This window comes from Vanessa tameamea, chromosome 17 (genome assembly GCF_037043105.1).
Source record: "Vanessa tameamea isolate UH-Manoa-2023 chromosome 17, ilVanTame1 primary haplotype, whole genome shotgun sequence".
Lineage (NCBI taxonomy): Eukaryota > Metazoa > Arthropoda > Insecta > Lepidoptera > Nymphalidae > Vanessa > Vanessa tameamea.
In genome coordinates, this window is record NC_087325.1 from 9,518,459 (window position 1) to 9,544,955 (window position 26,497).

At 33.1% G+C, this 26,497-nt stretch overlaps 1 protein-coding gene across 1 annotated transcript in view; it reads right to left on the minus strand.

Annotated features, from left to right (window-relative positions):
* Nucleotides 1-26,497, minus strand: part of LOC113400598 (uncharacterized) — a 68,108-nt gene that overhangs the window by 734 nt on the left and 40,877 nt on the right. The gene's annotated exons all lie outside the window — the stretch shown is intronic.

Here is a 26,497-nt window from a genome sequence, read left to right on the forward strand (position 1 = left end):
TTAAGTGGTAAGTGGTCACCACCGATCGTGGCAACTTAGTTCAGGTTAACATTTACTACTGTGTCTAATAGTTTTGAATAAATAAAAAATGTAACAAAAATTAAATATTCAATATTTTATTTCCCTCTAACTAAATTTACGATTCAGTTTTTATTAACTTAATCGAATAAAGTGAATGTACTCGAAACGGAAATCAAAATAAAAAACCGGTATCGGAATCTGCGGTCTCAGGACGGTTTGTTAGGAAGGGGATTTGTGTACATCAAAGAGCTGACGTCTCATTGGATCAACGCTATACTCCCGTCGTTACGAGACCACTGATACCTTGAACTATAAATATCTAGAGAAAATTTCAATTCGACTATTTGAATTCAAGTGTTATGTCAGTATATTTACTATTATCAAGCTGAATATTTTCTTTGTGTATCTCATGATCAGCCAGTCTAAATTGAAAAGATATTTTTGCGTTAGTTAACCTTTTTATTGAGAGAGATTACATAATATTACGCTTATCAAAACGATTTTAAATTTTGTATTTTTTAACCTGTATAATTATATCAAATAGAAAGAAAAATATGATTAAAATAATCTTCATTTTTTAAAGGAATTTTACATCAATCTATATTATTATATAAAGTTGAAGAGTTTGTTTGTTCAGGATAATTGGATTGATCTCAGAAAAAAAAGCATTAGATAGCCCACCGATAATATAATCACTGCTTTAAATATGAACCACAGAACTACATATGGATACTTCTTGCGTAACATCTTATAGTACAACTCGTATTCTGAACAAAGTCAAACATATAGCGTTTAATGGAATAAACTTCAAACTTTATAATAAGGCTTAATGAGGTTTTTGCACAATAAACAAATATTTACAATCTTCGACTGTGCAAATAAATTGAATAAACCAAGACCTTCGATAATGTATTTATTGAATATTAAATTCTAAAAGCATCGTAAGGTAAATATAAAATCAAGTTGAATAAATCAGAATCAAAGCTAAACGACACGAGAGAGGTTCATCAGTGCAAAATTCAAAACAGCAGATCGCGTCAGAGGACAGATTGAGACAATGAAATGAATGGCCGAGGTGTCGCGCCGTTCCGACATTCCCTTAGTGCATACTTGATGTACCGCGACGGTGGGCCGCGAGTCACGAGAGGTGGCGGGCACGAATACTTACTTTTCCACACACACAACTATGGTAACTTATTCCTTGACTTCGCTATATCTATGTTTAAATATCGAATGCTCAAAACTCCAAAGAGTTTACACTTATGCCCATTTAACGTTTTTTTAATAAAATGATGAAAAATCATACTAATCTATCGTTTTTTTATTAAAAATTGGATTGAATTGGATATATAATATATTAAAGTGTGCCATAACGAACAAAAGCAGTTACAGTTTCGTTGCCATAATAATATGTAATTAACTTTATTTAATACAATTAATTAGATTATTATTTACCATAATGAAAGTCAAAACAGACACATAAATCGATCAATAAAACGCTCTCAAACATCGCTTTCGCTTTTAACTTACAAATAAAATTCCCCCGGGCACTCGTTCAATGGAATCAAAGGATTTGCGTTCATTACAGATGGTAATAATTGATGGATGGCACGGGCGCGGCCACCGCACGTCGGAGACGCTTTCACTGATACGCGAAACGCTAGCACTCTGAGCGTACCTCTAGTGAGATAATAGAATCCGACTTTGCTACGAGCTAATGCAACTTGTATAAAATGAATGGAAAGAAATGTTTTACACAATTTCGTTTCGTTTATCTTTTATGGAAGTTACTTTTGAAATATTTTGTTTTTATTTCGAATAAGTTCGTCAGTTTCAACTTTTTACCTAGTAAGATATAAAATTAAGAGTATTTCTGGTGATAATTGCACGAATACAATCTTAGTGTAAAAAAAAAACATTTAACTATGAACTTTTACTATCAGTCTATACTAATATTATAAATGGGATAGTAACTCTGTCTGTCTGACGTTGCTCTTTCACGGCCCAGCAAACTTGAACCCCTTTTTTAATCTTAAAATCTGACAACGAACCCCTAAAACGCAAGCGAAACCGCGGGTAACAAGTACTTTTTAATATATTCGATTATGATTGTCTTGTACAGATGTTCTGTACAAGAATATTGATTTTACTTTGATTTTATTTCTTGTCATGTCAAAGATCCCTTTAAAAGGAATAACAATGAACGATCATTTAATTCTTAATATTTGTTAATATTAAAAAACACACATCTTATTCCCCGTATTTACTCAAGGAAAGTTTTTTTTTTCTATTATATTTTTATTGGAAATCAGATATTGAACACACAAATATTTAAATGTTTTTTTGGACCATATAAAAAGTATGTAGCTCCATATAACAGGATAAAGTTAATATTCATATAAACGAATAAAATATAAAAATATCGACGATTACGTCTTTGTTTGTCGGTGTTTTTTTGTTATATTCGTTTTGATTATATTCTTTTTGCGTGCTACGTCATGTCCGTGTCATTGAAATTTCCAAAGAAAATATTAAAAAACTGAAACAATACAATCATAAAGTACTTTAGCTCGGATACTGTAATAAAAAAAACGTTATTCTTACGAATATAGAATTGTTTCAATAACGTTTAAATTATTTTATTAATACTAAAATCCTAATATCCGTCATCATCGTACATTTACTCTAGCATACGTTTTTTGTATGTAAAAAATAGTATTTTTTGACTCTTACAACACGAGACGGCATTTTAAATTAAAAGTTAATTTAATTTACTTTGTTTATTTGAAACACCATCGGCATATTCACAAAAACAATGCCATCGAAAGTACACGGACCAATGCAGTGTTATACACCACTACAGGTATTTACGGCACTATTGAATTACAATAAAAAAAAAAGTAATACACTGTTAAATCGTTAAGAATCTATAATCGACAGGCAGACGAGACTTGAGAGTAAATTTGACGTTTAGGCACATTCCGTTATATGAGAAAGAAGATACGCAGAGAGAAATAAAATATTTTAAGAAGTTTGTATGTACGTGCACGGTGCTGCACGCGCATTTTTTATTTTTTTACGCTTTGATAAGAACACGCAAAACAGCTCCCCATATTTTAATATCTTAAAATCAAAAATGGGTTCTGACGTAATTTCATAAAACGAAGCATAATAATTCGCTTCACCATCTTTAATACCTAAACACAAGATTCCTTAGCAAGGGTCAATCCCAAAGTTTGTCCGCGCGTAACGAAGCGTACCTCCATTAATTGGTTTGAGGGGGGGAGATGTCTCCCAAATTGTCCTCCTTGAGGAGTTGATAATATGAATATTCAACTAGCGAATTGTATACAAGGCGTGGAACAAAGAGAATTGATGCCATCTTAATACCGTTACTAATTTTGATTAAAGCACCCGAGGAATTGAGTGAAGCGACTGTTTGTTTTGTCTTTGATTAAATAGTTAATTAAATGTGTTTAATTTGTAATTGCGGCGGTATCAAATCATTGTACAAGTCACTAATTTTGATATTATTATGTTACGTATCTTGTTTATATTGATTGCTTATATATGCTGGTATGTACAAAGCAGTATTGAAATTAGCTTATGTACAAATAACCGCGTCAAATGTTAGAGAGATAACTACCGGCATTTATCGAGAACAATTTAAAAAAAAAATACCACTTATTATTCATATATAATATAAATTATTATTGCGCCATTATTTTAGCTCTAAATCATTCACTTAAGGTTTAAACTTTAGCTCAAATGAATGATTAAATAGATTTCGTTATTACGTTTATTAAAATGGCCGGATTGATACTCTTTAAATTCCGTAGCGATTTCGAGCCATTTCATAGTAAATCTTAAATCTAGGTACGGTTTACTTAATTAATTCTAAATATAAATGAGGGTCGTAGAAGATAACTGCCAATTGGTTGTAGGTACCGTTTGCGAGTAAAATTTAAGTTATTAAAGATATAATTTATTAAGTGGAATAGTGTCAATTAATCAGGTGTTTATAGTGCCTAAAATTGTTTAATTTACCTCCTCCTGCCATTGAAGTATAGTATGATAGTACATACATAGATATATTGTGAACATATAACCGATAATATATATTTAATGTATCGGAAGTAACAAATTCCATCTTATATAAAACCCTTCTCGTAGGTGTAAAGCACATAGGTAGAGTCGGGTGTAATAACAATGTTCAATTATTCATGCAATTAACTGATTATAGCGACAGGGGCCACCCCGAACTATCACGCTGCGGGCGTAAAGTGTGACTCGCTTCACGCTTGCATGTATGAAGTTATATATAAAGTTATATGTTTTATATAAAAACGGATTTTGGTGTAAATTTGTGAAATTTTTTTTGAAACCTTTTGATTGATCACTACGAAAATTGGCAAATATGTATAGGGACGATTTTTTTTATGGAGAATTCAATGTGTATACCCTTATAAGAAAGTCTGCCGTGAAATAGACGAATTTTCCCACAGAAAATACTAGTAACTGATTTATATAATTAGACAACAGGAATAATATACCATTATCAATAAATTAGTGAACCTTTGAACTTTATGAATTTGAGTATCTGAAACGTATCTGTAAAGGCTAAATGATTGATTCTGACGCAAAAAAAAATCTTCACGTCCACAACAATAAACGTAAAAGCTTATAAACTACTGAGCTAAGGTCTCACTCCAACACTATACTCTAATCCAGGGAAAACATCGAGCACGTGATAAATTGTAATTAATCACATATAAATACCTGGACTTGAACAGAATCTATTAAGATTAATATCTTCTAATCACTGGACCATCACGGCTTACAAATAAATATTTCATAGAACCTCAATAGTACTGTTACATTTTGTCTTTTTTTATGTTATAGGTGGCAAACGAGCAGGAGGCTCACCTGATGGAAAGTGACTACCACCGCCCATGGACATCTGCAACACCGGAGGGCTTGCAGGTGCGTTGCCGGCCTTTCAGGAAGGAGTACGCTCTTTTCTTGAAGGTTCCCAAGTCGTATCGGTTCGGAAAAACCGCCGGCGAAAGCTAGTTCCACAGAGCGGTTGTGCGAGGCAGAAAATGTCTTAAAAATCACGCTGTTGTGGATTTTCGGACATCTAGGTGGTGCTGGTGATATTTGGAATTTTGACGAGATGTCCGAAGATGAAATTCAGCAGCCGGGATTAATCAGAAAAATTCCTCGGAACATTCCCCGCGAAAAATTCTGTAGAAGATGCAGAGCGATCCAACATCTCTACGCAAAGCCAAAGAATTAAGCAGATCGGAAAGGGCTTGATCGTCGATAATTCGGGCCGCTCTACGTTGGATACGTTCAATTGGAAGGAGCTAGTTCTGGGGAGCACCCGCCCAGAGGTGAGAGCAGTACTCCATGTGAAGCCGAATTTGCGCCTTGTATAGTCTTAGACGATGGGCCGACGTGAAATACTGTCTTGTCTTGCTGAGCACACCGAGTTTTTTTATGCCAATTTGGCTTTGCCTACCAATTGACCGCGGAACTGAACGAGGCTCGAAATATCGACGCCAAGTATTCCGATACCAGCTGTCTGGGCTCAAAATTATTACCTAAGCTAATATAACTAATATTTTACAAAAAAACACTGCAATAATACTTTTGAAACATATAAGGAAACCTGTATTTTGGAGAAGGAAATCTGAACTTTATTCAATCTGAAGTGAAACGTTATGTAACCTTTCATACCCTGTTTAGATATAGAAGATGTCCATTAGTAGAATATATAGATTCAAGAACCGAACTAAAATAAATGGGACAAATTCAATGGGTAATTAATTTTATTAATGACAAATCATTAATTCCCAATTACCGTCAGACCAATCATCAATCAATAAATCATATGCAATAACATACTTATTATAAAAAAAGGATATTGTAATTTTACAAATGTAAAAGTCAGTAACGTATTCGACGCGAGCCCTTGGGATTAAATAATTTTATAGATACAAAAATGGCTTTTAACGAAGGCTCGTTAAACTCTTTCTCATTATTGTAATAATATACAATAAAACAATTCGAAATGAACACTTTTTAAGCATACTTTATACACAACGGTCTGTGAAAAACTGAAATGAAGGGTTAAATGGTTACTCTTGTAAAATAGTGTATATAATTTTACAATTTCTAAATGATTTGAATTTTTAATTGTTTTGTTAGGAACGTTATTATGAGATAATTTAGATTGCTCGATTACGAATAGAATTTAATTTCTTATCACCGTTCGAAACCTTATTTTACGTCGACAACTTATATTCTTTCATTTAAAAATATTAGAAAAGGAGATTTTTATTCATAGTTTTTATTTAGATAAGTAAGTATATCCTCTAAACCAATACAAAATATATTTTACAAACAATAATGCTCAAGAAAAATATATCGACTAAACCGCATTGTAACATCGTTGTGGAATAATCATCAAGCCTCCTTATAAGCAGAAGGTCTTAGCCGAGCAATGTTATACTTACAAGTTTAATTTTCTAAAAATGAAATCCGTCATTTTTGTATATTACTCGCATTATGTTGTCTGATAGTTCCGCGTTTGTATACCAGTCAAGTGTAATGCACTCGTCCCATCTTGATGTTATTAACACTTAGCGTAGATAACAAACAATAACTTTGTCACTTTGCTTCGCTCCGCTAAATTACCGTCAATTTATCGTGTTGCATAATTAATTTTCATTTGCATGTACGTATATATTTACACGTCTTGTAACCGAACTTATAGATACATTGAAGTACTTTATGGATTGAGGGTATTCTTTTAAACATGCGCGTGAAACTAGACGCGTATAATGCACTTACCTAGTCCTGATATTATTACCACTTAGCGTATACAACAAACAGGAACCTTGTCGCGTCGCTCCGCTAAATTAGCGTCAATTTATCGTGTTGCATAATTAATTTTCATTTGTGAACGCGTATACTGTTACGGTACAACTATATTTTGATCATTTATTCATAGCTCCGTGTCAGGCATTTCATGACGCTGAATTTCATGTGCAATTGAATAAAGCGCATGGCTTTTGCTAGTCACTACGGAATTCGTTTTAAGGTGACGTCAGAGCTTGTTTGATTAAGGTTTATCATATATGGAACAGACTTAGCGAATAAAATTATATCATCGCTTATAAGGAAACGGCTTATTCGTTCATATTAAATATAAATTATTTATATTTAATGATACTAGTAAGAAATACGTTTTATTTATCAATACATTGTTTACTTAAACGGTCTGTTGTTGTTAACTGAAAAATTGAACTATCATCTTAGAATTAAAAATGAATATAAAACAAAATAAAATACAATACTAATAAAGTATTGTATTTTATTTTGTATGCAAAAGTATCAATACTAATTATATTGAAATATATTAACCAGTAATAACTAGTGAGGAACGAGTTTAGTACTATACGTGAATCGTAATGTATGTATGTATGTGGATAAACAGTACGTACCATAACCGAAGATCACGGGCTCAACTTTAAAGCAAATCCAACGACTTTTAATATGTTTAATTTTGTTAAAAATTTATTTGCTCGATGCTCTCGATGAAGAAAAACATTATGACAGAATTCTGTAGTTATCTGATGAAAGTTGATCTTGAATGTTCACCAAATAAATTCCAAACATCAGTCTTCCTTAGTGTAAACGTAATTAGTTTAAACTAAAAAAATAGCTCGAAACACTTACACGTGACTGTAATAACTCAAAGAGAAAGCTAAAACGTTCCAACACCACTTTATGTACATCTTTAAGGAGAAAATTTAATTTTAAGTGAAAGGTAGGCAGGGTAGGGGGAGCTCCTAATTGCCAATTTTCTCTTTACGCCATTTTTTTTCTGCTTTTAAGGAGAAAAATTCGTTAATGCATATTTAATCGCCGTAATCGCCTCTCCCTCACGAAATTACGAGACGCCCGCTTTTTATATTTTTAATATTTACAAAGTAATTATTAGATTTTTTTTCATTTAATGTTGATATTACTTTAGTAGCTGAATTTATTATTATATTATTAATTAGGAATTGTGTGGTTTTTTATTCATAAAGTTAATATTTATATTCTATTTATGGAATTCTACATACTACTACACTTAAATACCTATATATTTTAGCGACTGCTACATACGATATAATACTATTTTTTATAAGATTTTGTTAATTTGATAGTTAGTCGTATGGACTCATCCACTTACCTCTACCGCCAAACAGTAATATTTTTATTGTTGTGTACCGGTTTGAAGGGTGAGTGAGCCAGGGTAATTATTTACAAACAAGGGACGTAACATCTTGGCTCCGAAGGCGCATTGGCGAATGAATGGTAAATATTATCACAACGCCAATGTCTATGGGCGGTGGTGATCACTTATACAACATTAACAGCCTGTAAATTTCCCACTGCTGGGCTAAGGCCTCCTCTCCCTTTGAGGAGAAGGTTTGGAGCATATTCCATTACGCTGAAATTTCGCATCCAATGAAAATTCAGTGGTGCTAGACTGGGTTTGAAATCGTAATCATCGGTTAAGATGCACGCATTCTAACCACTGGGCCATCTCGCTCAAGCCGAGCGCATATTTATACTATAAAAAATTATTAAGTCAGCTCTGCTCAACCGAATAAGCTAAAGTTCAACAAACACATATCTTGTTTGTGACAATATAAACTAGTGTGTTAGATTATATTCCTCGTAAAGATGATATAAAAACTGGCCTTTAAAATATAAACAAATTCATAAATTAGAAATAGATCATAGACAAACTCAAAGCGTTTCAATCGCTTTATGCTTTAAACGTTGCTAATTTATTAATGTTTTAAATATAATATACCTTGATTTCGTATATTTCTTTATACATACAAAGAATAAATTAATCTTATACATAACGCACATAGTCAAGATGATATTTAAAACAATATTTATGTGAACCTACAATTAATGTACATACGTACTTAACGCGAAAAGCACTGTATTTTCATTTTTCGCGATCAGTAACAAGCAATGCTGTGTAATCTATATACTATCCCAGTCAACTATCCAGTCTCAGGGGCACACAATCATTTTCTTTGAGCCCGCTGTAATCCACCGTCCCACCTCATGTATAATGCGTGCATATAAATTTCAATTTTAAACCCGCGCTGGCTCCAGTTACAGCCATTTGCGGAATTACGCCGGCCGGGGGTTAGACCTCTACGTGACGGGTGTTATACTTTCTTTTTTAATATTAGATTATATAGCTCCGAGTAAGTTCATAACTTTGAGATGCTACACAATATTTATAAAGGTTTCGTGAGAATATATCTGAAATGTTTAATATATTGCAGAAGGTCATTGATGCCGTTTTGACTTCAATCCTTTAATATACAAATAACTACAAAATAAGCTTATCGTACAATTGATGTATGTATGTGTTTGTTACTTAATCACGCCTAAACGGTTGAACGGATTTGGATGAAATTTGGCACAGATTATAGTTTGGAATAACATATAGGTTTTGTGTCTCTAATACCCGCAACACCTCACTGCCCTCGCGTGGTCATAGCCGCCGGTAGAAACTAGCTCACTTATATAATTACATATACCATCAGATGTTGAATAGTATACTTCTCTAAACATTTATTAAATCTCTGCCTAGTTAATAAGTACCTATGTTATTTCAACTAATATATATACAACAGCTTAATTTACACACAAACAAAGTTAATACAAAACAATGATCACGTATATTTATATAATAGAAGATTTTTTTTTAATTAAACACATCAAGCTCAGGATATATTAATCCGATTTTATATAAACTTTTTACGTTAAATAGTCCGTTTATTAATAAAGAGTTCAGAAGATTATAATATCTAAAATAATATTGTAAATGCATCAGTAACTCTGTTTGCATTTCTGTTGCTCTTTCACGGCCAAACCACTGAAACGAATTCACTTGGTGGTAGGGCTTTGTGCAAGCCCGTCTGGGTAAGTACCACCCACTCATCAGATATTCTACCGCCAAGCAGCAATACTTGGTATTGTTGTGTTCCGGTTTGAAGGGTGAGTGAGCCAGTGTAACTACAGGCACAAGGGACATAACATCTTAGTTCCCAAGGTTGGTGGCGCATTGGCGAAGTAAGAGATGGTTAATGTGTATTTCTAACAGCGCAAATGTCTATGGGCGGTGGTGACCACTTAACAACAGGTGGCCCATTCCAGCCGGTCCGCGTACTTAGGAAAAAAAAAAAGAATCTGATGCTATTTAGTATGAAGTAAGCTCGAACTCCAAGACAGGTCATAGCCTTTTTTATACGTAGCCCTGACGACCTACCCATAATACTCAAGCGAAGCTTCGGGCGATAACTAGTGTATTATATAATACATACTACGATCTAGGATGGAGCCATGACGTTTAGTGCCGATGGAACCACGCGCTAGGTATCCTGTTATATAAATTGTATAGTTATCGTATCGCAGTCGTCCCGTTGGATGTAAAAGCATCGGGTTTCGCAGTGTCTAGTGGCGCAAAACGCTAGGCACGTAATCGTGTAATGTGTTTGCGACGAGTACGAACACCCAAACGTTTCAGTTATATTTCAATGCGCATTCGTTTTGACGTATAAATTGTATTAAATATATTTCGCGCGCTAAGGAACGCTGAAATGTAAATTGGTACGAGATAAATTAATTTCACTTAGATACGAATAAAATTTAACATAACGTATTTTGTTGATAAATTATTGCAAAATAACAAGATGCTTTTGAAATTTTGTGCAATGACTAATAATATATCTATCTACCCCTCTAATAAAAGGTAAAGCTTGTTCAAAGTGGGAATGAAAATACTTCAAGGCGTCAAGATCAAGATCGAAACTAATACTTTAACATCAGATTTTGCATCAGATTGCGTATAACCCACGTGTAAGGGAGTGATCGTAGGTTTAAAAAGTTTAAAAACCCTTAAGGACCCTTAGGGTGCAAGATTGTTTCATATAAAATTTCATCAAATTCGGTTCAGTGGTTTAGCCCTGAAACCGTATCAAACAGACAAATGGACAAATTGATTGACACTCGCATTTATTATATTAGTATCGATGAATAATTTAAAAAAACACATATTATTTGTATATTACACATAAGAGGGTAAACATATCCCCTTTGGGTTCACATAGATGTTTAAAAAAATCATATATTTCCCAACTAAACTAAAATAAAATAAAACGAAATAAGTAACAATGGCAGCCGTCAATAAGACAAAGACTGGCAGTCAATCCGCGGTAATCCGCGGCATGATAATAACATTTGCGAACCAAGCTAATGCAGCGCCCTGCCTCCCAGCGGACTTTAAACTGCTTACGGATTTAAACGACCCGCTCGCTTTGTTTATAAGCAGCGGTGAAGGTAAGTGGTGAGGCTTACTTACGTTGAGTTCTTTTCATATATACTAAGTTCGAATTTCGATATTAATTTTAGATGTATTGAACACCACTCTAGGTATAATCGATACAATACTTACCGAGTATATACAATATTCATTATTCAATTATTATGTTTCAAAGCACTGCCTGCCTCAATTATCTATTGGTTAGCTTATAAGACCACAGATCCTGAGGTCCTTGGTTTATATCCAGGGACAGCCAGTAAAATTATTGGAGTTTTCTATTAAAACTCTATCAGCCTTCGGAATATAGCCCTTGGGCCTGAACTCTTTTCGATCCTTTCGATCCCGCCGACCTGTGCTTGCGCACTCTCTTTGGCACTACAATACGTCCTGTGCAATTACTTGTCGCTGTTCAGAATAACCGCCATGATCGAACAATATGTGGGACGCCATCATCTCTTTGACAAGATTAATTGAAATTGAAATTGAAATATACTTTATTGTACACCACAAACAACACGAAACACACAGGAAAAAAAAAGTAAAACAGAATTAGTAAAATACATAAATTAAGTATATAACTAAGAATAATTTATCAATAAAAAAGCAATCGATACCGTAAATGATTTAAAAATATTACAGAATCTTTCATAATAAACAGCTAAGTAAGAAAACATAAATCTTCAAATGAAAATATTTAAAGTTTAAACTATGATAAATGAAATCACTAACTCGAATGCGTCCGTAATAAATAAAAGATTAATATAGATTATAGAGTCGAAAAAGTCAAGAGATTCTCACAATTAGAACACATTTGTACGTATAATACGTATAAATTGATATAACAATTTTATCTCTTCCGTGCATCATAAATTCTAATAAAAACACCGCTCACTTATCAAATTAGAAAAATTAAATGTGATAAATAAAGTCCAATTAAGAGTTATTGCGTAAAAAAGGCATAAATTAATTCGTTGAATACGGATGCGATGACAAAAAAAAAACAAGCGAGCCAGTGAATGAGTACGCGTCAACTCGTGTAATTTTTAAGTGTTAAGAGGGCGGGCACGTAGAGGTGTCACGTTGATTTTGAATGAACGAATGAATGATTGTTTCTTGATTTGAAGTACGCGAATTTATTTTTAAGCTTCTTAATCAATTTTAGTTTGTTTTGAATATTAATTTATTTAAGTTTTTTTTATTCGCCCTAACCATTCAATTAGTACTTTTTCTGCTCTGTTTGTCAATCGATTTTTTTTTTTTAGCGGTAAATGTTTGCGATCTCTATTGGTATCATTAAAAAACGAATAGAAAAAAAGCGAAAAATGCAAATTCTCAAATATGTTTTTTCAATATAATTTTTCAATATAAATGCAAAAGTAACTGTCTGTTGCTTTCAGGGCCAAACCGCTGAATTGAATTTGGTAAAATTAAGTATGAAGCAAGCTTCAACTTCAAGAAAGAACATAGGCTACTTTTAATGCCTCCTACCTGACGACCAACTCCTAAAACTCGAGCTGGTTAAAACTAGTTTTCAATAATGATTATTTATTTATATTTAAATTAATTCTGCTGTAGATGAAGTTAATGAAAACAAATACAGGCAAATTACATTTCTTACGTAAAATTAAAATAATGAGTCACTTCATCACACGTGTCTAAATTACGAGCTAAATTGTATTAATAAGGCCGCGGCTTTGAAAGGGTTCTGTCAAATTAAATGGCATTTCGGTCATTTCCATCAATAGATGATTCAGGCAATTTGAACCTTATTGCATTGAGAATAGAATTATGTTCACCGGAATAAAAAAAAAATCATGTGGGTCATTACCATAATATGAACTTTATTTGTTAATTGATATTTGAGTTATGTTTTAATTAAGAATAATGTATGACGATGATATTAAAAGGATATAATTTTAGAATTAAAAGTATGAAAGAAAATTATTTATTTATCTATTTTTCACAAAAGAGAGAAGAGAGAAAATCAATGAAAACCATGAACTTTTATCACGATATCACAATTTTAAATTTCATGTAAATAATGTATTTAACTTATATTATTTTATTTTACTTTTCTCCTAATTATATTACACAGCTATGTTAATTATATAAAATTCAATTCATACATGAAAATTAACGAAAACTAAATATATATTTTTATTATATGTTAAATTAAAACCTCAAATAGAAGTCTCAAAGCTAAAATAATATCATTATAAAATGAAACTCAATGAACAGGTCTTTAAAAATAAATGTTAATCTTTATAAGAAATCTTTAAAAAAAAATTAAATATCGCCTTTAAATATAATCACATTGACAATATCATCAAAACAATCCTACACTCGATGTTTAAAGTAACTTTAAAACAATTAATAACCGTCTTTATCAGCATGATAACAAAATAAACCATTAAACAATGAAAATTGATGCATATAAATTAAAATAATAAAAACAATATCACATAATATTTCAATAAATATTCGCCTCACTCGCAGCAGTTATACAAAATAACATTACGCAATTCTGCAGTGCTTATGCTCGTATAAACGTCATTTCCAAGACAATTTCCCTCGTAGCAACGTAAAAATAAACTATAAGGATAAATAACGACGGAGGCGTGCCTAGCAAGGAGGCTATTATGAAAAATCGTAACGCATTTACTGAGCGGACTCAAATGTATTATTCATGGAGGATATTTCGCGTCGGATACCTGTTATGCCTACTATTTATAAACGCTTGGGGTGCCACGCCCTAAGGTCGGGATGTTAGTTTAGGCATGCTATGCCTAACGTTTCTTTAGGAAATCTGATAATTTGTCAATCGTTTTTATGAATAATTTTTGAATGTAATAAAGTATTCTTATTGCATATTTTCAACCTTTCAAGAACAAATTAAATTAAATTATATATAATCCTTTACAACTAACCTAACCTAACTTTACCCCCTTTGAATGTGTGAATTACGAAAAATTAGCATATGTATTTCCTTAGGATTCAAGTTTGCTTCATAGCAAATTTCATCAATATCGATTCAATGGTTTAGCCTTGAAAGCGTAACCGACAGACAGAGCTACTGTTTCTTTTATAATATTAATATATATTACTATTGGTTAGAACAAAACGGTAAGTATTAAAAGAATATTATGATTTTATAATTGATAGAAAACCTACGTATTTATATATAATATTGGTAAGAATGCTTGTAAAAGTATATTTGAATAAAATATGTTTTGATATATTTATGTATATGTATATAATATAAGGTATATTTTTAAACAAAAGAAAGAGCATTATTATTATCAAACAAACTAGTTCTTAATTTAAATACATGATTAAAATAATGCGCTTAAACAAATAAATATTTTTTATCTGTGGACAATTGCATCAAACCGACATATCAATAAAAATCAATTTGAAGAAAACTCCAAATAACAGTCGAAATAGATCCATAAAATCCGATTTGTCCTCGTAAATAAATGCGACACGATTGAATATCAAAGAGCAACATTATCTAGTGTCGCGCGACGGCAAAGGCATATTAAAGCGAGTCACGAACGGTCGCGACGGTAACGCGTTTACCCCACAAATACCCTGATTGCTAACGACCCGGCCAGACGCCAAGGAAATCTTATTCCGTTTCTCTATTTATCAGTAATGGCCTCCGATTGTCGCTACGAATCTTAGTGTATCCTGTTAGCAAAAATAACTTTGATTTCGCTATCGAGAAACGATCGTTTTTATATGGTTTTTATTTGGATTTGCGCATTGAAATCGATTTGATCGTTTAGAAACGTAGACGGTTAATGTACTTTTTCTGTATTTATTTATTGAGATGATCATTTAAATATATCTTATGTCTGTGTAATCTATGCTTTATTTGGCCGTTAAATAAAAATAATATGTTTTTTTTTGTTTTATCGTTTTTTATTTTCAATTGCCACAGACGAAGCAAATGGACTATCCGGTCAATGGTCTCTAACATCGCCAACCATGGGATCTGATGGCTCACTTACCATTCGAATTCGAACACGGCAACATCTGACTTTTGACTGATGAAATCTGTTTCGCAGTAGACTAATTTATTTCTGGGTAAGACTTGCAATACCCATTGGGCGGGCATGTACAAAGATTCCCAGTCGGTAAAACGAAGGTTTTATAATAAAGTACGAAAGTCAAATTAAAAGGCATATAATTATAAGGTATAAAACAGTTATGAATTTCTTCTACCAGGTATAGAGTTAGTCAGCGTAACTTAATGTTTCTCTAAGAGAATTTCGCTCTAAAGCGATAAGCTCTCGGCGCGCTCAGTCTCGCTCACCGTTAGCAAAAACTCAATTATCATATTTTATACCTCATAATACTTACGAAAAAGATATTCAATTATATAATTTTCCCTCTGGAAAGGGAATCCCTTTTCATTTCTCATTTGGATTTTTCTCTTAAGCAATTACGCGCGCGCCTCGGGGAGCGCGAGATTGGTTCGCGAGTATATTTCTACGTCCGACGCGAATGCTCTAATTTATCTTTTAACAAGCAGTGGAATGTTATGTTAACTTATGCACGGACCGCGTTGGCTCTGTTTTCGTTTAATAAAAGTGTATTTCGCGGATGATTTTATGAGTTTCGGCGAGTTACGAATTTGTTTGCGCGCGGAATAGAAATGAGCTCATTTCATGCTCCCGTCCGATGCGTTGCGCAGATTAAGAGTTTTCTTTATTACCTATTTACATGCATAATACTTGGAAATTAATGTTAAGATCCATCTCTATTCATGTTGGAATATAATGATTGTTTCCGGCATTTATATTGCTGATCGATTTAATTCCCTATTAAAATTTATACAACATTTTAAAGCTTTTGGTGATCATAACATGATTGTTATTACAATAGAGTACAATTTTGATCAACAATTCGATCCATCGAAGCGGTTCTCGAATTCGATTCTAGAAACTGTCGAATCGGATTCCGGGAAACTTGTGTAATCGCATCGCGCGGCCGGGAACACAAATTATTCGAGCGCCGAAACTCGGTAACTTCGTCAACCCTATAAAGGAGGTAAAGAACAAAGCGGAACCACAATTGGCCGTACCCTGAACCGATCCTACCTGAGTAGATGGAAGTTTTAAAAATGGCGGCTCTTTGAGAGTGAATTCGATAAGGCCTCACCCGTGGGACGCGTAAATGCAATTTGCCAGGAATCGCTCGTGCCTTTGACGTCCTCGCGACTCTTCGTTTGAAGATTTGCTTGTTTGCTCTCAACGCTCGTGTGTGCTTACGTAAATAGGCTAGAAAAATTTAATATTGACACAAGTGGATCCGACTACGAGAAATAAGTATTTATATCGGTATAGCGATTTCTATTTCATGAAAACTTAAATATCAATCTGCCGTATCAATAACAACAATTACAGTGACGAACTATTTTTCATTTTTTAAATTAAATAAAAGTTAAAAGACAATTTCTGTTATTTTATCTGTATTTCATTTATTTAAAAAAAGAATCCATGGTTATAAAAATCAGTTGATAATAAGGAAGGCAAACGACCAGATTGCAGACGATTTTTTTGTTTTCGCTAGCTTTATCTAACGAACAGTATTCCAAGGCACAAATATTATAATAAACTTTTTATCAAACTATTTTTATTTAAATAAGATAACTATCAATCAAATCCTTATATAATATGATGTATGTTCAATAAGTATTTTATTTAGAATAAAGCTAATGAAAGGGAAGCGTGCTGCGCAAATTGTTAGCTAGCTGGAAATGAGGAGAGTCGTAAATGGATCAGCATAATTTTTATTAGGTAAATCAGTCTCTGGGAGGGAGTGACGTGAATTATTTCAAATGCCAACTTTGTAAGTGCCTGCTTACTCGCCACCCGATTGTAGTGAGACCATGCTACGGTCGTTTTTTGTCACAATTCATTTTTCTTAAAGAAATATTTTATTTAGAAGTTACCGTACCGAACGAAAAAATATAATATTTATTTTAAACGCTAACCGAAGATTTAGTTTAAGAATTATTATAATTTCAAAAGTGAGTTTTTTTATAATAATTTTTGACTAGTTTCAGTAAAATAAAAATGACGGCTAATATTCATAATATATTATAATGAACTAGTTTTCGCCCACATAAGCGCTTGCTTTTCAGAGGTTAGTCGTTAGGTGTTAGGCTCAAAAAAGTAGGCTATGTCCTTCCTAGGGGTTCAAGCTCGGGGTACATGTCAGTCACCTCCTCGTGGTGTACCCTGGGCAACGGGGCTGGCTTGAGCTAGCTCGTCGGCCACGGCTTGCGGGAGGGATGCCGCGGGGCTTCTCCTGGTACGTCCCTGATCGGCGTTAGGGCGGACCATGTGAGTGGCCTCGTTGGCTAGGAGGGAGTAGGAGGGCTCGCTACTCGAGCCTCGGTCAGCGGCGGAGCCTACCATCTTATCCGCCGCAGGGCGTCAGCTTCGTTGACGCCCAGTCTCCAGTGGCGGACTCGGAGGAGTTAGCCACATTCCCACGTGGAGGAAGAGGGTGCCGCTGGTGGGGTCGCGGTTGCATGCCCTTGGCGATCCCGTGGCCTCACCACTCGGCGGCATGGTGGAAACCCGAGGATGGTTTTAGTGGGTAGGACAGAGCATTAGCATTAGCGTGCCCTGGCACGGGGCATTAGATCCCGGTTGAGTCCCACATACCCGTCCCGGTCTCCCGACCGGGCGGCATGCATTGCATTTTCTCTTCTTAAAACAAAAAAAAAATGGGTTCAAGCTCAATTCATACTAAATTTCATCCAATTCGGTTCAGTGAATTAGCCGTGAAAGAGCAACAGATAGACAGACAGAGTTACTAACCCATTTATAATGTTAGTAAAGATTACATTTAATTAAATAAACATATATAATGTATAAAAATATACCTAAGAATAATAGAAGAGATCTTTGAACAGTTGTACAAAGTATTTTTTAATACTCTACTAGTGATAAACGGGCTTATTCTGGAACAAGAGAACTGCACCCTCGTCATAACTTAGATTTTTTTTTAAACAAGTATTTTATAAATAGTTTCGTAATAATAAATTGTAAAAAATTTTGTCCGAATAAATTCAGCGAATGACCATAACATGTTTTTTTTCTATTTCATCGGTGGGCGGTCTTGCAAAATAAGTGGTCACCACTAAACATAGACATCGGCTGGTATAAAATTTTAATCGTTCATTTTATAACTAATCCGTTTCCAATCTTGGGCACTGAGATGTCATGTTCCTATGCTTGTAATTACACTGGCTCACTCATACAATAATACGGAACACCCAACTAAGTATTATTGCTTGGCGGAAGAGGAAGAAGTCTCGTGAAGAGTGAAAGAATGGTCACCGTAACGTCCGCATTGCGATGCAAATTGCGGGGAACGATAGCGAAACTCTGCGCAAATAACTTAGCTAAATTATAATTTGTTATTTGGTTCAGACACAATTAACGAACTCCTAACTTCGTAACGCTCTGTGACTGGCGTTTTAATTTGCTGATCTACGAGATAAGTTCCGAATCTTATTCTGTTTGTTTATAGCTTCGTTTCGTCATATAATATATGTTATATTATTTCTCGTATTCATCAAGAGGACCATACATACTTATTCATATAATCTTAATTGTTTATTCCACCATTTTACTTTATATATTTAAAAAACAAATCAAAATTAAAAATATACTTTAATCAAATAGTCTCCTTTTGAAAACAAGCACTTTAAAAACGTAATTTTACAAAATAAATAAATTTCAAGCTACATTCGGTTCAGAATGTTATTTCTATCAATAAATTATGCCAAGAAACTCAATAGTTACTATTTACTATATAAATTATAACTACTGGTAGCGCTCACATTCAGTATACCTACTTGTACCTGTAAAAAAATCAATTTTAGATAACAACTAACTTGGTTACGATATTAAAACTTATTAGAGACATCTCATTGTTAATGAGAAATAAATTTTGAAGGAGGCGTATTAAATTATTTTTTAACTTTTAACGATTAAACCCTTTCAATGCGTCGTCTGATTTGCAGCCCGCATTGGTACAGCGAGGGTTGTCGTGTTGCCACCTAATCCGACTGTGAACTACTGATTTATGTTACCACTTTAAACGTTTCATTGTATGCAGGCGTTGCTAATCTCCAACAGGGGTAAAGGTTTTTTTTTAAAGTATAAAAATATAAAGTTCTTAGATTTCATATGATTTGAAAATTACGAAAATATAACATGCAACATTTTTTTTATTACCTACTTTCATTTAATGATATTTAGTTACACTTAAATTAATCTATTTTACAAATATATATTTTAAAGATGTGCTTTGAAATGTGGATCGTCATTTCACGGGTTATGTGAAAATGTCACACTCTCGCGGCTGTATAAAATATTATTATTATCACGATATATTCGCGTAATAAAAAAGAATAAAAGAGATCTAAATCTTAATTGTTATTGGTTTTGTAAGTCAATCATTGCCTTTGACATTATCATTTTTAGACGAACACAAAGCTTTTACACTTCAGTTCAGCGTGTCAAAATATAAAGACAAGAACACACAGGCGGGTGGCACGCGCGCGTCACGTGCTTGCCAAACTAAGAGTCCGTGCCTCGAGCGCCCAGCGGGGTGCGCGCTATTACACACCCAACGGTGGTTGTTTTTCAAATATTATAACAATATTGTTCGGTATTTACGATCGTTACATTTAAATTATTCATAGGTTTGAAAATCTAAATATTATTTGAATAATGTGTTAGATACTTAAAACCTTGGAATTATATTTTATGACATATTTTGAATACCTAAAGAAATCATATTTCGTGAATAAAATAATATTTATTAAGTTAATATTGGATAGGTGCTTAAGTCAATTTTATGAAAGAAAGTGTATTATTTCAATCTGTTAAATGAATTAACAAATTTTAATAAACTTCAAATGACTTAACAATAGCGTCAGCCTTCAGGAAATCCAAGATCCAATTACGGTACATTTAGCATCAATAGTAAGCGCACTCCAGCAGTCGCGTGTCATTTACTTTTTGTTTATCCACCAGAGTCGGCTCAATTTAGCGTTAAGTGATCGCTATTGCCTTTAGGGCGACACCCCTGTGGCTTAATGACTAGCTTTCCGCTTTTTTTAACGCGCGACGGGTCGCTACGATTATTTACGGCGAGTGTAGACGCGCCTTATTGTCCGAGCACTTGAAACGAATCTGTTACGCTGATTTTGATGAAGTCAACGATTTACGATTATTGATTATTTTGACACGTTGTGATTTATATTTTATGTTTGTTTAAATACTCCCTTTGTTACATCATTTATTTGACTTGATTTTTATAAATTCATATATGATGATTATGATATGGTCGAGATGACCTTGTGTCTAAAACATATGAAAGTGCTTTACGGGCTTACCGGGGCACAGGAGTGTACACCCTTCCAACTTCTAGACTCCGAGTTGTTACTGAGAATTTTTCAAAAAACCAAATAAGTATTTACCGGTCCGACCTGAAGTTTGAACCATAACCTCGGGATCTGCGGATCTTATATCTAGCCACCTGAATTTTGTTATACTATTAACACCAATCCGATACGTAGATTCAATCGAAAGAAGTCGACAAAACCTTGCTACTCATTGATACGTGTATTACTTATATAAGAAACCTTATCAAGAATTATAAACCCACACTGTATCTTCATGCTATCTTTGAACAATTACGTTCCTACTCCAACATAGTAAGCTTATTATAATATAGGTATAATTACCGTCACATATAGCTTTGTATGTACATAGTGTTGTGTCGGTCTGTCGGGATGCGTGATCCAATTGTCGTCCGCTAAATTGATACCCTATTTGGCCCAATTAAACATTAATTAAAGCCACAAATGAACACCGAGCCGCTCCACTGTTATGCGCACTATGACATGACCACTAATCAAGTTGCTTTTATGTACTGAGAGAATTGAGTTTTTAACCGACTTGGGATGTTTTGTACTGTTATGTTATTAAGGTAAGATGTTGCTCTTGAAGAAGAATTTTAAAATGCCTTTTTAAATGAAAATTTTGATGCGATTTATGAGTAAAATCGTTGTCATATTTTAAAGCTTGATATAATTTTGATAAACAATAATGTTGATATTTTAAGAGTTAAAGTTAAAAATCCTTTCTAAATTAAATTAAAAAAATTAATTTCTAAATTAAAAAAGTTAACTTTCTTTATTACTGTTACGTTAATTTAATTATATTCTAAGAATTAAAAAATCGTTAATTAGTATGTAATCACTGGTACTAATGATCCAATTGTAAAAAAAAAACAACTTTTTAAAAAGTACATTATTCCCTAGTATCACAAGGACCTGACCGTACCGTTCGAAGACGCTAGTATTTAATATAAGAGCTACATGATTTTCAAATAAATAAATATTATTATATTATTAAAACTCTTAGAAGAAAAATTAAAATTCTACTGATGTACTTATAGTTTGAAACACATAAAAGTAAACCCTTACAATGTAAGAAAAACAAAATATACATTACAATTATCCGGGAAGTTATTGCATTTATTTAATAATTAACAATCGCTAACTTGACACTAGAAGTAACAATAACATTTCTTTCAATGTCAAGTTGTTATTCAACTTTTGTTTATTGTTAACAATCTTAATGAATAATACCTAATTATTTATTTTTTAAGCAACTACAAATTATTAACATAAAACTAACTGAATAACTGAATTTTATATAAATACTACTTAATGGTTATAATGTGTCAGAAATGTGCTATGTTGGTAATTCATTTTAATTTATTATTTAATAAAAAATTTGAATTTTGTAGTTTAAAAATTTATCTAGAAATTTATTTATCTAGAATAAAGATTAGATTAGAAAGGATCTCAGCATATAAATTACATTATTATTTATAACATTAAAATATGATAAACAATTATTACAATTTTAAATTACGCTACACAATTCGACTTTGTTTGGTGCCATTGTAGGTATCATAAAGATGAAATAAAATGCGTCTCAGAATCGTTTCATTAACGACATTACAACGAATTGACTTAACTAGTAAAGCAATTAGGGAATAATCAACGCGCGTCCAATGTTGCCACTGTGATGTGGATTAGGTGATCTCAGTACAGTCAATTTCAATTTAACATAAACAGAGATGAGGATTAAGATCAGTTTCAGTGTTCGTATTATAATTATGAGTTAAGAAATGACCGTAACATCCTGGAATTGTTCCACTGCTGGGCTTCTCATCCACTGCTTTTAAGGGGGTTTTGAGTCTATTCTTTATTTATAAATAATATAATATGGGTAGGCGGATGACCAAATGGATCACCTGATGGTAAGTGATCACCACCGACCATAAAACATCCATTCCAACCATTCCTTACATCGCAAATTCACACCTTGGGAACAAATATGTTTTGTCTCTTATGTCTGTAGTTACAACGTTTCAACCACCCGTCATAACGGAACACAACACTACTAAGAATTGCCGTTTGGCAGAAGAAAATTAGCTGACGAGAGGTATCCACCCGTGGTAAACATATATCATATGCAGGTTTCCTACATGTATATTTGTAATGAATTGTACATTGAATTGTCACAGACTGTACCACTTAAATAATCTTGTTGTTTCTAATTAATTGTTATTAAATATGACAAATGAATCTTTTTATCATTGTTTTGTGATACAAAAATCATTTTACTATAGATTTTATTAAACGAGTATTTAATATATAAATCTATATTTTTAGGTTACACGAGACATTGAGTCGAACCCGCGGACTTTATATACGATTCAGTTATAAGTCACCGCGCCAGCGGTTGTTATTATTGTTAGAAATTAAACTAACGATGCTTAATCTTGTTTTTCCACATTAAGCATCTGGCATCGCTGGGTGTTACAGTATTAGCGAACACGTACGCGTCGACAAATGCGCGCTAACAATATTAACCCGCTGAAAATCGACACACGTGGATTCCCTTTAACGCATCGGCTTTAGATACTTGTAATGTCGCTGGTTATTTTTCTAATTTCCTCGGTTTGATTAATGCGTTTTCACGTTTCTGTCGAATTTAGGCTCTTCGATGAATAACTTTAGGAAAAATTTTCGTCGTTCGTTGATATGTCAGGTTTACTTAATTTTATTTTCACAAATGCAAATATGATTTTCTTGAATATAATTAAAAGGATTATAATATAAAGAGTTATTGTATAAAATTTTAAAACTAGCCTTGAACCCCTGGTTTAGTTTAGTTGGTTTCATGGTGCCGAGTAATTTTTCAATTACTATTATTTATTTTAAAATGAAATCCATTATTAAGAAATTACAGCAATTTACACTCAATATAAATCGTAGCACCAACTGCACACTGACGTAATTACGTCACTTTTATTGAACGAATAGCGCTGGGTCGAATGCGGTGCCCTTACCGCGAGTCGCGAACGGGTTTATTGGCGCGCGGGTGAAACGGACTGATGTAAATCTATTTGTCATATTAATGTGGGCAATTAGACCGGCATGCGGGTTGTAGGGTTGCCAATTCAATGTATACGCATATACGCATATTAAATAAACTATATTATATATTTTTAGACAGTGATTGTTGTTTTCCTTATTTTTTCAATTGATTTTCATGACCTCGAATACATTGTATAGAATAATAACCTATTCATAAAAATACTCCAGACATATTATTATAATACTGTAGAAGTGTTATTATTTTTATTATATTATAGAATAATAATATGATTTTTAATATAATCACAATAAAATATCACTATGTATTTTTTGCTAAATCCACCAGACATAAATCAATACTCGTTATCACAATCATATTGCAATGTAAATTTTTTATTATTTTTCCATATTAAATGTTAAATCTATTATCGTTATAATATTTATTGTATTTCTAATTTGTTTCTGGCAACCCTAACGAGAAAGGGTTGCCGCGAAACAGTCGCGGGTTCATTATACCGTACAATTGTACAAATGAAATGTTTAATTGACGCGTTTAATTAGATCTCACGATCATAATACGCTTTTTTGACTAATCAAATGAGTCACTATGATCACTTTAAACTGGATCATGAGATAATAAAAATTAAACTGTTAGTGTATTTACTGCATGACACTTTTATCCATAAAAAACATCGTAAATATTCCCACTATTGGGCATGAGATGGGCTTGAGCTCAAGCACATCTCACTGCTCTACTCTGTGACTCAAAATACTATTCTACAATAATTCAATCTTTGGAAAGTTTTTGGCAATTAATATATCCTCTTGTTTTCTTGTAATCTGTGTGAGTGATTTCGTGAAAAGGGACGTGTGTAACAGGAATCTGTAGATGCACGCGCTATTTAATTTAACCCAAGAGCATGCGCGGTACTAGAGTTGGAAGTCCAACCTTTTTTCTTAAAGGATATAATGTTAATGTTGCTCATTAAAAAGGCATCATGTCCGGTGTGTCACTTGCGACTACTGTAACTCTTGTTATTTAATCTTCAGACTGTTCCAAGCACTGAAGAAATAAAAATAGACTAAGGTTTTAAATACTCCATGCGATTTTATAACAGCTGTGCTATATAATGCACGACAAACATACTGTGCTATATACTCCATTTAATTACAATATCTATTTAAGTTTTACTTCCAAAGTTCAATTCTATTTACCTTAGACTGCCCATAGACATTGGTGCCGTAAGTAATTTTAATAATCGTTAAATCTCCAATGCGACACCAATTTTGGAAACTGAGTTATTATGTCCCTTGTGCCTTTACTTACACTAAGAGTAAGTATAGTCACTCTTCAAACAGGAACACCACTGCCGGTAGAATATATGATGATACCCATGCAAACGGTCTTGAACAAAGCCCTACCACCAAGTAAGTAATAAGAAATATCAGAAGTTATCCCTCATTTAACCGGTAGAGACAACAAGTAACTGTTTTATAACATCAAGAATTCAAAAGACACAAAGTTATAATTCCGAAAATTAAAGTAAATTTGATGAAAGTAACAGATTAAACTGTATTCAATATAAAATCAATCTGACTGAGTGTAGGGCTCGGATACTTACGGCATATTATATTTACATGTTAACGGATTTCGTGTGAAAATTCCTGTCATAAGCCTGACCGTTCGTCGCATTAACGTTCGGATACTGGACGTCGTTGAATATAATCCGAATTACCGGTACGTACATAAACATAAGCTCACTTACGATACAAAATACTTACATCATTTACAAAGATTTTATTTTTTATTATATACCACTGACCCGCCCCGGCTTCGCACGGGTACAATGCTGATACTAAATATATGACGGAATGTCTTTATATACAACTTTCACAGTTTTTTTGTCGTTAGCCAATACAAACCGCTATGAGCATTTTAAATTTAAATTAGTAGTTTTAAAGATCACAGAGAGACAGGCAGACAGCGGGAAGCGACTTTGTTTTATTCTTTGTAGTGATAACAGGATAGGATTTTTTATATCTATAATAGAACTAGCGAGTAAAAACTGTTTGATCATAAATTTATAATTTATAAATAATGTGTAATAAAGTGAAAGATTAAAAACTTTTTGCATGAAAACTTTTTAATGTTTTTCCATTACAAACTTCATCGCTTGCATCGTAAACAAGCGCACTTATTTCTGAATTGGTTTAGTACAAACATTTAAAGATATGGTCATAATATCAAAACATCACCTTCGAAAATGTATTGTCTATTACACTGTACAATATATTTGATCAATAAGCCGTGATGTTAACACAGCTCGAACTCTTAAGTTATTAAGTGAAACGAACTTAACCCTAGCCGATCATTGGTAAGTAAGCTCTCTCGATTCGATTAAAGTAAATCTTTGAACAAGTTAAATAAACTTTACTAGAGCCGGGCGATGTTTCAGTTCAAAATTCAATTAATATCGACACGGAGAGATGTCAACGTCTAACTAAATTGCGTTTAATGTTTTAGATATATTCTGTCATTCATCCATTCATTTCGCTCATTTAAATAACGTATT